The sequence below is a fragment of the Mustela nivalis genome, assembly GCF_964662115.1.
Source record: "Mustela nivalis genome assembly, chromosome: 7".
Lineage (NCBI taxonomy): Eukaryota > Metazoa > Chordata > Mammalia > Carnivora > Mustelidae > Mustela > Mustela nivalis.
In genome coordinates, this window is record NC_139026.1 from 18,087,191 (window position 1) to 18,104,013 (window position 16,823).

General features: G+C 41.6%; 1 long non-coding RNA gene across 5 annotated transcripts in view; it reads right to left on the minus strand.

Annotated features, from left to right (window-relative positions):
* The window catches only part of LOC309868937, a 142,917-nt gene that overhangs the window by 61,066 nt on the left and 65,028 nt on the right, over positions 1-16,823 (minus strand). For 2 of the 5 annotated variants that reach the window (XR_014313884.1, XR_014313885.1), the window contains exon 3: positions 14,421-14,570. The exons of the other annotated variants lie outside the window; for them this stretch is intronic. This is a non-coding gene — a long non-coding RNA (uncharacterized lncRNA). The remainder of the gene's footprint in view (positions 1-14,420; positions 14,571-16,823) is intronic. 5 annotated transcript variants of the gene reach the window in all.

The following is a 16,823-nucleotide window of genomic DNA, read 5'->3' on the forward strand; positions in this document are numbered from 1 at the left end:
CGAAAAAAAAACTTCATTAGTACAGTAATAGACTTTTTCATAAATTCTCTTTGGATTTTTTTTTTCTATCAGTGAAAACAGGTACTAACATAGGTCTTCACAAAAGCAAAGTGGCATAATGTAAACTTTCAGAAAGTAGGGGATACTTATAATATGTTAGTTTCCCATATGGCTAGATCTAGCATTCCAATGCTTTTCTTAAGGAGTCCCCTTTTTTCCTCAATCCTGGACACCTCTTCTTGGCTTTATTTTCAGATAGACATTCTTTGTATGGTAGTGGGATGGTTGCTGGCAGCCCTAAGTCTACTGTGTAGTGCAATTCCCAAGAAAAAGAGGAAGCATTTTTATTGATAATACCAGTAAAAGTCCAGTAGAGATTTCTGATTGGTCTAGCTTGGGTCAGGTGACCGACCTTGAACAAACTAAGCTAATTTCAGTCTCATATTGTCCCAACTTAAATATACAGTGACAGTCACAAACATGAAGCTACAAATGACGATCAATTCACAATAGATAATCCTTACTCCTTTCTCTTCTCAATTAATTAAGATCTAAGCATCAGATTTTTGAGGGCCATATTTGGAAATTAAAGGGAAGAATGTGTGTTCTTAAATAAGACTAGCTTCAAGGACCCTCCCCATGAAGAACAGGCTCACTGACCCAGCTCCCATCTTATCCTGTCAGTGTTTAAAGGTCTCCTCAATTGACACTGATGTGTCTTCTTCACTTTTGACAGCATAGTAGTTGGTCTATAGCAGGCACTCCAAAAGTATGCCTGAATTGTCCTGGTGAATGGAGAAAAGAGGGAAGAATAAGAGGAGAAGTGAGGAGAAGAGGGGGCGGGAGGGGAGCAGAGGGGAGAGGAAAGGAGGACAAAGGCAGTAGGAAGAAGTAGGGAAGGAGAGCAGAAGGAAAAGGAGAGGGTGGTACAGTAGTGTTCAGAGCCCACACCCTGAAGTCCAACATCCTCATGTTCAAATCCCATACTGCCATTATCCTGAGGACATGGACAAGACATCAAATACCCTAAGCCTTAGTGCCATCATAGTATAATGGATACAACCATACCTTCCTCATTGGAGTCTTTTGAAAATGACATTCAATGATGACTGTAATGCTCTTTATCCCAGTTCCTGATACATGACATTCGTTTAATGATAACTTCTAACATTACCCTTCTTTCATGCCTATTGTTACTGCTGGGGTGGGGAGGTTACAGGGATGGGCCAAGTGAGGACCACCAGAGCCTCATATGCCTCTCAGAGGTCATGAAGAGCTCTCTGAAGAGGTTCAAAATGTGTTCTGGAAAGAAAATAAAGTCTGCTACCAAAAAACCCAGACCATTTCTAGAACCCAATCCAAACCAAACCTTCTTGAAGGTCATAACGTGTTCTGAGGTTTCATTCCACTATTTTTCACTTATACAGTCCTCAGCTCTGCCAGGGCTGAGTTAGGATTTGAGCTCAACATAGCCAAATACCACAAGGGGGAAAAAAAAGCCGAAGCCCTTTGCCCTGAATGTATTTCCAGGCCAACAGGGCACTGAAAGCCCTAGAAAGCTCCAGGTACCCTGCGACCCCAACATCCACCTCTTCAGAGGAGCTTCAGAGCATCATTCTGATGGCCTTGGGGTGCTGACGGCAGTCTCTGGCTTCCTCTGTTACCTCCACAGCCACAGATACAGAAAGGGCTCACAGCAGTTCTTGTGCTCCAGCAACCTAACCACAGGCTTGGTGAGAAGGGAAAGGCTGCCAGAAGTGGGATAAATTGACTAGTTTTTCCAGAAAGTATCTTCTCTCCGTCAGGGCCAATGTAGAATGTAGTCGCAGAGCTGATCCATGCCCACTTCTTTATGGAAAAGAATTCCCCAGTACTTGGTACACTGCATATTCAATTATTAGCTTCTTGTAAAAGTAACTGTATGGAGAGTCCAATGTGATGGGTTCATTGAAGAAACTAAGTAAGACAACTGCTTATAGAAAGTGGGAAGGGGAAGCACAGGAGAATAAAGGAGGGAGGGAGGAGGGGGAGAGAAGAGAGACATTGAGAGAAATGAGAACTCTGACATCTGCTTCGGTGAAATGGAATACCGTGTGCTGTCTTATAACACCTTGTACTTTCCAGTGACCCTTGTGGATTTTGCTGGAACTGTGCAGAATAGTTGTAGGAAGAATGAGTTCTAGAAAAAAAGACATTTTGCACTTAAGATGAAAGGAAGGATAGATGAATTGAGAGACAGGAATCTCTTCCTAAGATGGGTAATAGCCATCAATTAAGCCAATGTAAAATCACTGATAAAATCATGTGAGTATGTGTGTGTGTGAGAGACAGAGAGAGAATGATAGGGTATTTTCTGAGAACCTAAGACTTTTCTTATATAGTCAGCACTATAACTTGGTGACTTAAGTGCCTAGAGATAGACAAGTCTCAATTTGAATCCCAAGTACCACTTAGTGGCTGTAGCGACTTTGAGAAAGCAATTTGACCTCACTTTTCTCATCTGAAAAGTGGACATAAACTAAAACCTATTGATAAGGATTAAATGTGATCCCATGTAAACTACATGGGGCTGGGGACTTCATAATCATTCAATTAATAACCATAAAAATAAAAGTGTCATTAACAATATTGTAACTTCCTGAGACACTTTCTTGCTTCTAGCATCAGGTTTTTACACAGTAATTGTGAATTAACTTTCACTGATTCCACGAGGGGACGGACTTACCTGAACCTAGCCACAAAGAACAAAATGCAATCACTCAATAAATATTTATGGAGGACCAACTTTGTATGGGCAGTTTCAAAGGGATATAATCCCAGCTATTTTGTATTATTACCACTGTAATTATGCATAAAGACCTAGCACAGTTCTTAACACATACTGAACCCTCCACAAATGCAATTTTTCTCCCATCATCTTGTTCACCAAAGTGCTATTTTAGCCTCCAATATCTTTCTTATTCCAGGTTCCTAGCCCCCTTCTCTTCCTTAAGCAAATGACCTGCTAATACTTCTTGGAGATTATATGAAATTTCTCAATCTCCTATCCCACCCCCACAAATACAAATATACCCATTTCTCTAAACATGTTTATCTTCTTCCTTCCTCTTTTGAAAGGAGAAATGTCCTGCCATCTGCCCTTTGTTTACCCCTGCCTTTGGTCTACTCTCACATTTTTATCCATCCCTCCTGCCCTTTTCCTCATAAATCTTAAGTCTCCTTCTCTCTTCTCTGATTCTTGCAACCCAGAAAATTAACCCATTCTTTAAAAATACAAGCAAGTGGGATAACAACATGTCCTGTCTCTTACCTTCCATTTTTCTATGTAGTTCCTACTCTATGCTTCTCCCTCCTTTCCCAGACAAGTTCTTGGAAATCTAGGCCACCCCTTGCTGATTTCACTTCCTCCTCTCCTCACCCACAGCAGTCTGGCTTCCAGCCACCTCTCCAATCACCCTGATCTTGTCAAGGTCGCGCCGACCTCTGTATTTACAGATCCAATGGTAGCTCTGCATGTCTCACCTTACTTGACCTTCCTAATCCATTTGGCACTAGGAAGCACTCCCTTTTCCACTAAATTTTTCTCAACTTCATCTCTCTTCTCTGCTCAGTTGTCCTATGAACACTTAAAAATCAGTGTCAAGAATGAACTCTCTGTCTTTCTCCCCAAAACCAAACTGTCCCCGTCTATTTCATATTCTTGGTAATGGCACTGGCATTCATCAGCTCACCCAAACTAGAAACTCAAAGTCATCTTCAGTTTTTCTTTCCTCAGTTTCCATGTATTCAGTTGTTCACTGAATCCTATTATCTGTATTTTATCTTTGGGACTCATCTGTATCACTTCTTTCTATGATTGCTGCCTTTTCTCACGATATTACAACATGCATCTGAATTTTTTCAGTAGTCTCCAAAGTTACTGGAGATACATCTCCAAAAACTCCTAACACCAAAAATGGCAATATAGCATAGTGGTTAAGGGGATAGACTACCTCTCTTCAAATTTACACTTGGCCTTTTAGCAAATGTAAGATATTAAGCAAGTCATTTGCCTTTTCTATGATTCAGTTTCCTGAACTGTAAAATGGGGATGAGTAATGGTAATCTTTTAGGGTTCTTGTAATATCAAATGACATCAAAGTGCTTAGAACAGTGCCTGGAAAACAATAAATATTCATTAGGTATTAGTTATTGTGATTGTTGTTACTATTACTTACTGTTGTTAGAGTAAACTTTTAAAAAACTAAAATTAATTAAAGCACTTCCTCACTTAAAAATACATTGATTCTACAACATAGCAGACAAGATCCTACTTGTTATATTTCCTACCTGTCTTTCATTTTCACTTCTCAGGTCTTGTGCTCTAATCTTATAGTGCAAACCATGCTCTTTAATTCCTGAAACTCAGTACATGATTCCCCTGTACCTCATATGCTCTAACCCTTCTTATACACCACAACTCCTATTCATTCTTCAAACCCTGTATATTCTCATGAAATCTGGTTATTTTCTACCACCTCCAAATTTTTTAAAAAATCACTGATATCTATATAACATTTCTATATCTTATGTATATGAAAATGTATGTGTATGTGTAGATATACATTATTCTGTATTGCATCTGTGTATTTGCATGTATGTCTCTCCTTCTACAATATAAATTTTTTTAAAGATTTTATTTATTTATTTGACAGACAGAGAGAGAGATCACAAGCAGGCAGAGAGGCAGGCAGAGAAAAAGAGAGAAGCAGGCTCCCTGCTGAGCAGAGAGCCCAATGTGGGGCTCGATTCCAGGACCCTGAGATCATGACCTGAGCTGAAGGCAGAGGCTTAACCAACTGAGCCACCCAGGCACCCCTACAATATAAATTTTTAAGGAGAGCAACTATCTTACTTACCATAGGGTAGACAAACCTGACTTACAGTAAACACTTACAACATCAATATTTTACATTCCTGTGTGCCTCATAATTTAAAAAAAATATGTATTTGTAGCAGATAGTCTCCAAAGATTGCCATCATCATTTCCTTTCCCTGTTGTATGTGCATACTGCTCCATTCATCAAGAGTTGGGAACTTTTTCCTCTTCTCTTGAATTTAGACTGGCTTTGTCTCTTCTTTGGCCGAAAGAATGTGATAGAAGTAAATGTTTTTGAACTTTCAAGCCTAGGCCTTAGAAGAATTGTCAGCTTCTGCTTTTCCTCTTTAAAAACCAGCCACCATGGGATGCCTAGGTGGCTCAGCCAGTTAAGCGTCTGCCTTTGGCTCAGGTCATGATCCCAGGATCCTGAGATCGAGTCCTGTATCAGGCTTCTTGCTGAGCAAGGAACCCAGTTCTCCCTATGCCTGTCGTGCCTTCTGCTTGTGCTCTTTCTCTCTCTCTTTCTCTGTATCAAATAAAAATTTTAAAAAATATATTTAAAATAATAAATAATAAACAGAGAGATAAAGTAGAATAAAAAAATAAAAACCAGCCACCGTATCAGAAGTCCGATCTCTATGAGACCACTATAATGCAAGGAGGTAAGGACTATGGACAACTCCAGGAGTTGTCTCCTCCTCATCTTCATCATCATGGCCATTCAGGGGAAAAGCCCAGCCATATCTGAGACCCAATCTGCTCCATCCTTTAGGCAGATTGACCAACCTTTTAAATTTACCTGGAACTTTTACAAGTTCAGCACCAAAAGCCCCATATCCCAGGAACCCATTCAGTCCCGGGCAAATCAGGACATTTGGTCTCCCTGCCTTCGGGTTTCCATCACTGTTAATATGCTCTCCATGACCTCTGAAGTGAGCCATTCAGCTATTGGAGGTTTCTGGGTTGGAAAAGAACATTTTTTACCTTCAAGATCAGTTTCTTCATAGGCTAAAGAATAACTATGTATTCTATTTCCCATCTCCAATCATGGCCAGCCACATGGTGTGGTAGAGCTTGTCAGAAATTACACAAGGAACCCAACTAATACAATGAAGACTATTCCAAAGTTACATATCAGAGGTTTCCCTTGATTGTTCAATTCCCAGTGAAATGAAAACCCAAAAGTTAACCCCCCAAATCCCCTTTTAAAGCTCAAAGTACAAAAAGCTAAATACATAGAATCAAAAATCCTCTCTTTTCCAATTTCTTCCCTGCTCAGTATCAGCTGGATGATACTTGGGTTCCTTCAGCATCTCCTGCATTATTCTCCCCAAGAATTGATAAAAGCTCCTTTATATCCAAAGGTATAACTTTTCAGTGTTGCCACCATCACCCCAAATAAAGCATCCATGAGCAAATCTGAACACTACCATTCTGAATGCATAGCACAGTCGTCTCCTTAGTACCCATCATGTAGATAATTTGGAACTACATTGCTGTTGTTAGCCACAAACCACCACTGAGACATGGCATTATCTAGGATCCCAGGGTTGAAAGAAAAAAATAAATGGGCCAAGGCAGGAAATTGAAAGGTAGTTTTCATCCAACCTAAGAGAGATGAAAGGAATTCTATCACAGAAGTCTTGTCTTAGTTTGTGACTCCCTAGTTCAAATGTCCAGGTAGGATAATTCTACTCATTTCCTGTCCTTGGAGGTCCATAAAATTTCTCCTTATATTTGAACTAGTTTGAATTATATTTGAACTGTGAATTTCTGTTCCCTGGAGCCAGAGAACCTTGACTGAAATACTATTTTTAAGAAATGACTTATTAGGAAAGGTACTTTTCCCTACACCAAAAATCCCATTCATTTTGTTCCCTGAATTATCATCTTACACAGATCAAAGAAGCTATCAATAAAGCACACATTAAATACAATGTGAAAATTAGTTCTGAGAACATAACTGAGTAGATAAGAAGCATGAGCAGAATATGTTAAATTTTAATGACTAAATTGTACTTTTACTCATTTATCAACTTTTAAAAATATTAATGCTGTAAGATCTATAACAGCATTTCTATTTTAAGGGGAAGCTTTCAGAGACATGTATCATAGCATGATTTAAGACTTATAGAACTCCAGAATTCTTAGAAACATTACTGCACAGAAATAGCCTTTATTATGGTTCCCAAACTGCAAACATGTGAAGTAGACACATATACAATAGAGGGATCAAAAGATATTCAGTGTCTTTTTAAATAAAATAGAACTGTATGTAGATGCTTCAAAGATTCTGGGAAAAGAGAAAATCTTCACATTTGAGTGGGGATAAGGAAGTTGTATCATATAACCACCACACTTGTCCCCAAAATTCACCATCATCATCACCATCTCTCCTAGGAACAATTGCCAATACTGTGCTAGCCTTCTGAGGTGGAGGCAGTGCTTTTTCCCCTGTTTCACTTTCTGGTCCAAGGGTGGACACATGAGCCTTTCCTTCCTCATCTGTACTATAGCTTGAGACCAAGCTGGAATGTTTAAATAAGGCTTTTCTAAAGGCTCGGGAATAACACAAGGAAAGAAAATACAGATATAAGCTGAAGTCCTCCTTATCCCTTTGTTCTAGAAGAAATTCCTTTAAACCAACTGCTTCCATTCTTAATTATCATGGTCTGGGAATGTCCAGAAGCTTGTTAGAACTCTACACAGCCTCTGGCCCCTTTGGTCCTGGGTGTTCTGTTCACAGGTGCTGCTTCTGCCTTTACACTGAATCAAGGAACACACAGAAATCAATATCTGTTCATATTCCCAAGAAAGCATTGTACAAACAGGTGTATACACATGAACACTAAACAAAGCACCATACAATCCAGACTCCTAAAGATTCTACCTAGGAGCCCAGGGGAAGGGAGGACTTAAGGTCAAATATACCAAACAGGGGGAAATTTTCTTCTTGAACATTTGTTATCCCAAAGTCCCCTACCTGTGTTGAGGCCAGCGGCCGTCTCTCTCTCTTTCCCTTCTCCTTAGCAATGCCCAGCCTCTGCTCCTCTCTCATCTCTCCCTCCTTCTTGTGGTCTCTCAATCCTCAGGAGCCACATAAGATTCTTTCCTCCTCTTAGCAGTTAGAAACCATCCTCCGCTATTTAAATACACCCTTGGAATCTCACGCTCCGGCCCGAGAAATTTATCAAAGAACTCCCTCCACATAGATACTGTGCATTTCTAAGAATAAATCTGCTGAATCCTTCTTTCTCTGTCTTTGTAAAAACCTGGAGAGTAATCTAAAATTAGAGAATCTACTTTACAAATATTACCTGCCTTCAATTGTCATAGGCCTGATTTTATCTAAGCTTCAGGCCTGCCTTGATATGGAGAACATCACGTGGAAACCACCACCATCCAACAGCACAAGTTCCTTGACATTTAGACCCAAGGGACCTCAACCAAGACAAACACACGTAAGAACTTTTTTTTTCTTTTTCTTTTTCTTTTTTTTTTTAGTTTCTGGTTTTCTATCTGACAATCTGTCTATTATTTATTTGACTGACTCAGGAAATCTTTGCCTTCTGAGAAAATCATGACTTCTCAAGCAGGTATGACTTTACCCAGTAGATTATTCATGGTCACATGGTAGTGGCAGAATCCAGGACAGCTTGGTGGGCAGGTGACTGGACAGTCGTACAATGTCTCACCCTCAGAAGGGCCCCATACTTGTTTTAATGTTCTACAGTCATTGCCTTAAAATTCTTAATTGTCATTGAATAAGGGATCCTGTCCTACATTTTCATTTTGGGCCCCACAAATTATGTAGCTATCTCTGACCATTATTTATACATGAGGTACACACACGGAACAGTGGGTGGGCCTTTTCTTTAGAGTGGTCTTAGAAACAGTGGCAGCAATGGTTTTAGTGTCATTAGGTACAAAGCCTTTTCATCAGGTGAGAAAAATGGAACCCCAGAGATATGAAGTAATCGGCCCCAAGTCTCACAGTTCATTGGTGGGAGGGCCATTGCTCAGCACAACTCCAGGTGCCATCAGCCTCATTATCTTAGAAGCTGCAGAAGTCACCATCTGCTAGATTCTCTATGTGAATAGTGATCCCTAGAAATGTGTCACACTGACACAGAACCAAGCCTCCGAAGCAGCATTCCCCACCTAGCACCACCCTAGCTCCCGAGGGCATCCCACCTTCCAAAGCTTCTGTTCTCTTTCCCATGTCCACTAGGAACACGCACTTGGGCAGAGAAAAAGCAAAATTTTAAAAGGGCATCTCTCGAAACAGGTGCTCACAGAAATGTGGAGGATCCTAAACGGTGAAGGAAACCAGAAATTCGTCAAGAAAAGGAGGATCAGGGAACATTTTGTTGTTGTTGTTGTTATTGTTGTTATAAATTCAATCTCATAATACTGGCAGGAAGATGAAAACACTAGAAAGGCAAAGCTGGAGTGGGTGGCTGACAGCTGCAGGCAGCTGGAATGAAGAGAAAGAAGAGGGAGACCATTAACGTGCAGCAGTGGGAAAAGGACCTGGAAATAATGAACGTAAAACCCTACTGAGGAGCGAGGTGACACAATTAGAGACACATGATGGGCCAGTAACACAGTTATTTAGTGCCTTTATTCTCTGCTAAAGGGGTTTTAATTTGCTACTAAGAATTTTGATGTGCTAACATGTACTGCCCAAGGAAAGGAACACACTGTTCAGATCTCAAGGTCATTTGAGCCTGGTTTTGAGGCTTCTCCAAATAGGGCATATCTGAGTCCGCCTCTGGCAGGAGGTTTGATTGAGGCAAGACTTGCCTTAGAGAATAATCCTCTTGTGTTCATGTGCAGTCATTGTCTGGCCCCTGTGGATGCCTCTGGTGTTTGGGAATTCTCTCTCTGTTGGGAGATTAAAAGAAAATTCTAAAAACTTACAAACTACAACCCAGATTAAAGCTCAGCCCCAGGGGGTAGCATCAGATGGGAAATATGAATGTAGTGTAAAAGCATCTGAACATTTGGAGTAAATTTGAAAACAGAACCATCTGTTAAATAATCAGATCCAGTAGACTCCGCACTTTGTACCACCAGCTGCTGTCAAAGAGGAGATTATGAAACATTGTAATAAATGCTCCACTAAGCCTGTTTTCTTGTTTCAGGGTTAACTTGGGGCAGAGCTGCAAGGCTGTAGGGATAGAACTCTGTAGTCCAGGTGTATGTCCTCCTTTCAATTCAGTCATCCATGGTAGATGTAGAAAGGACCTCAAGCCCAGTATGTGAGGTTGGAAGAGGAGCAGAAGAAGCAAATTTCACAGCAAACCCACTTCTTTAGTGTAAATTCTGACTCCTCTCCCATCTCCCCTAGTATGTGTCTACCCATCTCCCATTCTCTGCCCCTCCGTGGCATCATGGGATAATCTCTGAAATGACATGGGAAGAGAAATAACAGCCAGCATTGAAGTGAATGTAAGGATGAACATATTAGGGATTTTTCCCTGTACTTCTGGCTTTGTTCACAGATATAAAGAAGAATTATCAGGGCAGAGGAGCAGTCAATAATAATCTCAGTGAAAAGACAAGAAGGAAAGAAGCTGCAATATTCTTCCTACTTGTACACCTCAAGTTTTCTTACTGTTTTGGTCCAGTTTTAGTTCCCAAACTCTTGTTCTGAGTAGGCCTTCCTTGCTTTGATGACTGAACAATTCTGGGTGTGGACAAATGAAAGCTCTTTTGTTGATGGCTGTCTTACAGAAGAACCTATACTTAATGAAAATCTGGAGCAAAGAGTTTGGTACAAGAGCTTCCTTATATCTATAAAAACCTGGGCATTTTTTTCAGCTTCGTTCTCTCATATTGACATCTAATCTTTCAGCAAGTCCTTTTACCTCTATACTCAAAGCATGCCCCAAGTTCTCTCTACTTCCTTATACCTCTGACCTAAGACAACTGTCTCCTGACTGATCTTGTCCTGCCACACTTGCCCCATATCAGTCCTATCCCCAGTTAGTGACAAGAGGGATCTTTAAGCTGCTTAACTCAGTTGATGTCATCCTCCTGCTTCAAATCCTCCAATGGCTTCTTATTATACTTGGGATAAAGCCAAACTCTACCATGCCCTATGTGACCTCTCCTGCATGATGTGATCACTTCAGCATCATTTTTCGACACTCACGACACTGCAGAGACACTGACTTTCTTGTTTATTGGTTCCTATTTAAGGGTCTTTGCACTCTAGAATCTCTATGCCCAGAAACTTCTCGTCCTGGATATTCCCATAGCTTCCTCCTCCTTATTCTGGCTGCACATGTAAAGTAACTGCCACCTCTTGCTCCCCAAGTCAGTCTCTACCCAACACGTTGATTGTGTCCTTCTCAGTACCTAACGCAATCTGAAATCAGACAGCTTGTTTATCTGGTTGTTTGATTATTGCCTGGATTCACTAGAATGCAAAATCACTGAAGCCTGGGAATGTTTCTGAATTATTCGCACTTGTATCTTGGCCAGTTGCTTTAAAAATGCTTGTGAAATGAATGAATTCCCGGCTGGAGATGCCACAAAGAGATTTAGGACTAAGATCATTTAATATATCCTATCTTTTTTAAGGCTTAAAGTTCAGTGATTTCAGAGAGTTATTTGAAAATTTCAGTCAAAATATTGCTTCTGTTCAACAATTATAAATGCTTATTAATGGAAATTATTTACCCGGACAATATGCACTGTGTAGAATTCATTGTCCCACTGGTATGTAGTTATGATCATGGCAACAACTCCACATTTGTGAAGAGTTTAACCATTTTCAAAGTATGTTCTTCCAATAACTTCCAGGAAAGAACGACTCCCATTCTCCAGTGGGAAAACTGAGGCTTGCTGGCATTAGCTGATTTCCCACAAGGGTTCAGAGATAGGGAGAGCAACTTGGTCCCAGACTCTGGCTTCCAGCTCTACTGAGCTGCCCCTCATTATCTCATTCGATGGTCTCAGTATTCCTGGGAGGTCAGAAATGCAAGGTCATAATCCCTGTGGCATTCCAGTGAAGTCTTCACATTACACCCATGTGTGCCAGCCCTAGCTGGGGAACCTCAGTCTGAGCAGATCAAGTTGAGAGACAGTATTATAAGGGGCTCTTTTAATGCCATTCAGGTAAAAAGGCAGACTCTTTTAAGTTGTCCTGTGTGCAGCACAGATAAAAGATAGACCCTTACTTTCTCCAGCACCACTTATACCAGTATCCAAGTCACAACCTTCAGGATCTCTGATCCTTCTCTCTCCTTTACCATTTCCACCCTCCTACCACTAAGTCACGATGTAGAGTCAGTTCTTCTTCCAACCAGTCACCCTCTCCTCTCTCACATCACTGTTCACTCCTTACTTGTGAACCAGACTGCCTGGATTCAAATCCCTGCTGTACGCTAAGTGGTATGTAGCCTTGGCAAGTTACTTAACTTTTTTATGAACTAATCTCCTCATCTGTAGGATAGAAGTAGCAAGTAGAACTGATTGCACAGGAGTATTACAAGAATTAAATATGCCATAAAGCTCTAAGAACAGGGCACAGAGGAAGTGCCATGGAGCTGTGACTTATAATTATTATCATTAGTCTTTCTATGTCTTTGGTAATACTCTTTTGGATTCTCATTTTGTCTTCTGACAGGACATGTAAATGCTGTCTTTTCTGTCTCATCCACTCTCCTTAATGTATAATCGACCACATTCTTCATAGAATCCTTGGCTTGGAGCCCTTAGTGGTGTTCCACTGAACTCTGGATGAAATTCAGTTGTTTCACCCAAGCACATAAGATCTGGCCGCTGCACCCTTCTACCATCTCAGTTTATGCCACCTCTGCTGTTCTCCTCATTTGTTTACAACCTTACTGTCATTCTGCCAAGTTCTAGAACATACTAAAGAGTTTTATACCTCTTGCCCTTTGCACATGCTGTTCCTGCTATCTCTTCCCCTTGTTTTTCATATCCTTTTGGTCTCAGCTCAGAGCAGTCTTCTCCTATCTCATTTGAGAGATGTTACCCACACCCATTTCTGCCTGTCTTGCTCCTCAAGTTATTTCTAAGAGTACTTATCACACCTCCTAATTCTTTTGTATCTGTATATTTTAGTCTGTAGACATGACCTCTAGGAATTAGTGGATGTGCCTATAGCTAACAGTATTTCTAATCCCATGGATTATACTTCTTTTATACTTTTTGGCCACAGCTTCTATTTTAGGAAAATAAGTAATGAGGGAAAAGTTTCAAGATGCTTGATGCTTTAACAAACCTGTTTTAAAAATTCATTACTGCTCGATGTTATACACACATATATTTTTATGAATAAAAAAATAAGGCTTCGGGGCACCTGGGTGGATCAGTGGGTTAAGCCGCTGCCTTCGGCTCAGGTCATGGTCTCAGGGTCCTGAGATTGGGTCCCACATCGGGCTCTCGGCTCAGCAGGGAGCCTGCTTCCCTCTGTCTTTCTTTCTCTCTCTGCCTGTCTCTCTGCCTACTTGTAATCTCTCTGTCAAATAAATGAAAATAAAATCTTTAAAAAATAAATAAGTAAATAAATAAAAAAAATAAAGCTTCCCAGAGGAAGAAACAAATAGAGAAGAGTGATAGTCATAGATATATAAATGGATCTGAATAATTCAAAGGTCACCCATGAGTTTTGCTAAAGAGTAATTAAAGGAGATTTCATGAAATCTCTCTAAGTTTGAAGGGAAGGGAAATGAGGACTATGAAAATTAATTATGTTGCTCAAAGGTGAAGCTGTGGTGTGTGTGTATTATGATGTGCAAAATGTCATCAGATAGTGGTACAACCCTGCTCAATGGCACATGCCCTTTGAAGATTTCCTTAAACATCTAACTATAGAAGAGCCAACTAATTTGGATGTCTTTCCCTTCCCTTCCTCCCTCCCTTTCTCTCCCTCCCTCCCACAAAGATGGATTGAGTTTCTGCTTTACACCATGTACCATACTAAGTAAATGAAGGTGATAAGACCTAGTTCTGCACTCAAGAGATGCGCATACCTATAGAGAAGACCTGTAGTACAAGACACAACTGTAGAGAAGACCTGTAGACATACCTGCACTCAGGAGATTTACATACTTGTAGAGAAAACACATTGTGTGTAATTAAGCAATGATCCCAAGACATCACAGCTACAAAAGCAGGTACAAACTACAGTAGCAAGGGAATGAATTTTATTTAGAGGTAGCTAGAGCACAAGATTATAGTAAGGAAGGCTTCTCTGTGGTGGTGACAACTGCACTTGGATTTGAAGCTTCCATGGGAGCGTATGCATGGTCAGATGAGGACAGAGATCCTGTACTGTCATCCCACACTACCCTATACTATATCTTTTAGTATCATGTTTATTCATCCTGTCATCAGGCAGCCCTGTCCAGGCCTGGTGCTGGGAGGGAGAAAAGTGCACTTTGAGAGTTAAAATCTCCTAAAGAAACAAAACAGAAATGGCTTTACATTGGAGACAAAGTAAGCAAGCAAAAACAAACATACGAGTAAATGTAAATAAATAAGAAGAGCAAAGAGTATTAAAAGTAAATTTAAGGGGCACCTGGGTGGCTCAGTCATTAAGCATCTGCCTTCGGCTCAGGTCATGATCCCAGAGTCCTGGGATCAAGCCCTGCATCAGACTTTCTGCTGGGCATGAGGCCTGCTTCTCTCCTTCTCTCTGCTTGTGTTCCCTCTCTTGATGTGTCTCTCTCTGTCAAATAAATAAAATCTTTTAAAAATAAAAAATAAATAAAAGTAAACTTAAGATCCCGTAAGCTCCTTGTTTCCAGATAAGAAAGGGGATTGACTAAGAGAGGGCATTAGAAGCAGTTCAAGTCTCTTACCCCGCCACTCCCCTATCACCCTTCTCTCTAGCTCTGCAAAATCAACCCATACCCTGCAGTAGGAGAAAAGTACAGTCTCCACCACGACGGAGTTCATATGCAAGGTTTTACTGCTTCCTTGCTGAATGGCTTTAACCAAGCTATCTGCTTCCATGAGTCTGTTTCTTCATTGATAAAAGAGAGTGAAGGTATTCCAGACCCATTTGTAAGATCATTTCAACATACTAGTAGCAGATAGCAGAATGTGTAAGGTTGTACTAGCACTTGATAGATCTTATCGAGGAATTATATATTTGCAACTGCAAAGCAGCAACCAAAAGTGAAGGCCAAATCTGTCACAGGTAGCTGACACAGCTAGGTCATTCCTGCCTCCAACACTGGAAGGCTGAACACTAGAGTGCCCTTGAAAGGTGCCTGCTGTGCCCCCCAGACCACGCATGTTCTTTACTCTGACACAGACTTTTTGTGGACCAGTGGTCATGCTGCCCTGCCCTGGAAACACATCTGCCCAGGGTCACAGAGATGTCAGGGGAAGCTGCTCTGACTTGATCTCAGGCACAACCTGACACTGGAGTTTTCTTTCACCAGCCAGCAAGGAAACATGTGGGATGAATTAACAAAGCCAGCCAGAGAAAGCAGCAGAGACAGGCTTCAGACAGCTCCCTGATGATGGGACAGGATGGGCACTCTTTTGTCTAGCACTTTGAGGGCCCCAGGATGCACCCAGTGTCCAGGGTGCACCCACCCCCAACATTGCCCATTGGCCAACTCTCAGGCCTAAGGATGTTGGATTTGAACCCAGGCAGTCTGGTTCATGACTAAGGAATTGATGGCGGCAAGAGAGAGGGACGATAGTAAGACGGACATAGTTGCAACCTCATGGGCAGAGTAGGCTCAGATCTCAGCTTCATGTTTACAGGTCAGGAATGCTAGGGAGCCAGGCCGGGGGGAAATCAAAGGCCTTACAGCGCATCCTTACTGTCCAGGCAAAGTTGAGGCTGGGAGACCGCCAAAGTCCAAATGGTTGTAGCTATAAATGTTTCATTATACTCCATTATACTCAGAAACACTTCTTTTTCCACCTGCCCTTGCTCACAGTTAAGGCTTTGTCCCTATAAGTTAAGCAGTAGCTTCTTTCCATCCACACAGTCCCCAGGGATAGAATTGAGTTCTGGGTTTCCTACTACTCCCACCTCCCCTCAGCAATGTGGCCTGCATCTTCAGCACCAACTCTTCCCCTCCACTGGCTGCTGTCACTGAGGGCCAGTTCTCCATGGAGGTATTTCATGCCTTGGCAGGTTATCCCTGGTTAGAAGAGTAAGGTTGGTCTGCGCTGCCAGGAGTCTGCTAGGTGGTCATGCAAGCCTGATGAAGAACATCATTTCCTTTTGAGGGACACGATGCAAGGTGCTGGTTAAGGAGAAAGGAGAATGAAAAACAGGATGCTTTGTACACAACAAGGTCCTCTGGGTGGAAGTGAGGAGAGTCCCTGTAGGTGCTTCTCATAATGGACGACTTCTCCTAATGGAAGACTTCAATCTTCAGTCCTGATGGTAGATAACCAAGGCTAAGGATTTTGTGACATCCTGCTGCTTTCAGCCAAGTAAAATGGATTTCTCTTCTCCTTGGGGAGAAATGTTTATCTAAGGCAGGCTTAATGGGGGAAGGAGAGAAGTGAAAAGGAGGTTCAATACAACAGGCACTGAAGTGGAGTCTTGAGTAACACTTGGAAATTGCAGTGTGATTGTTAGCTCTACTGCCGTCTGAGCTCCACACCCCTCTGTGCTGCCAGAGCCCATTTCTAGCATTTTCCCAGCTCCATTGGGTTCCCTCTGAAGGCGATACTTCGCAGGAAGGCCATTTCCATGATCTTGTCTCTGTGATGGATGGCCACTGCCATCTGTCCTCCCCTAGGAACCTCGACATCTGGGCGCACGCAATCAGGCTGTGAGAACAGAACAGGGCAAGGAACACCAGGGTTTCTGCCAGCTAATTGATGCCATGAAAGGTGGAGCACAAAAGAACTAACCCCATTTTATAAAGAGTTCTAAGAGGGGGCAGCCATAGGCTCGGGCAAGTTCTTCTTGATGTGATCTTCATAGGACCCCAACCACTTCGAA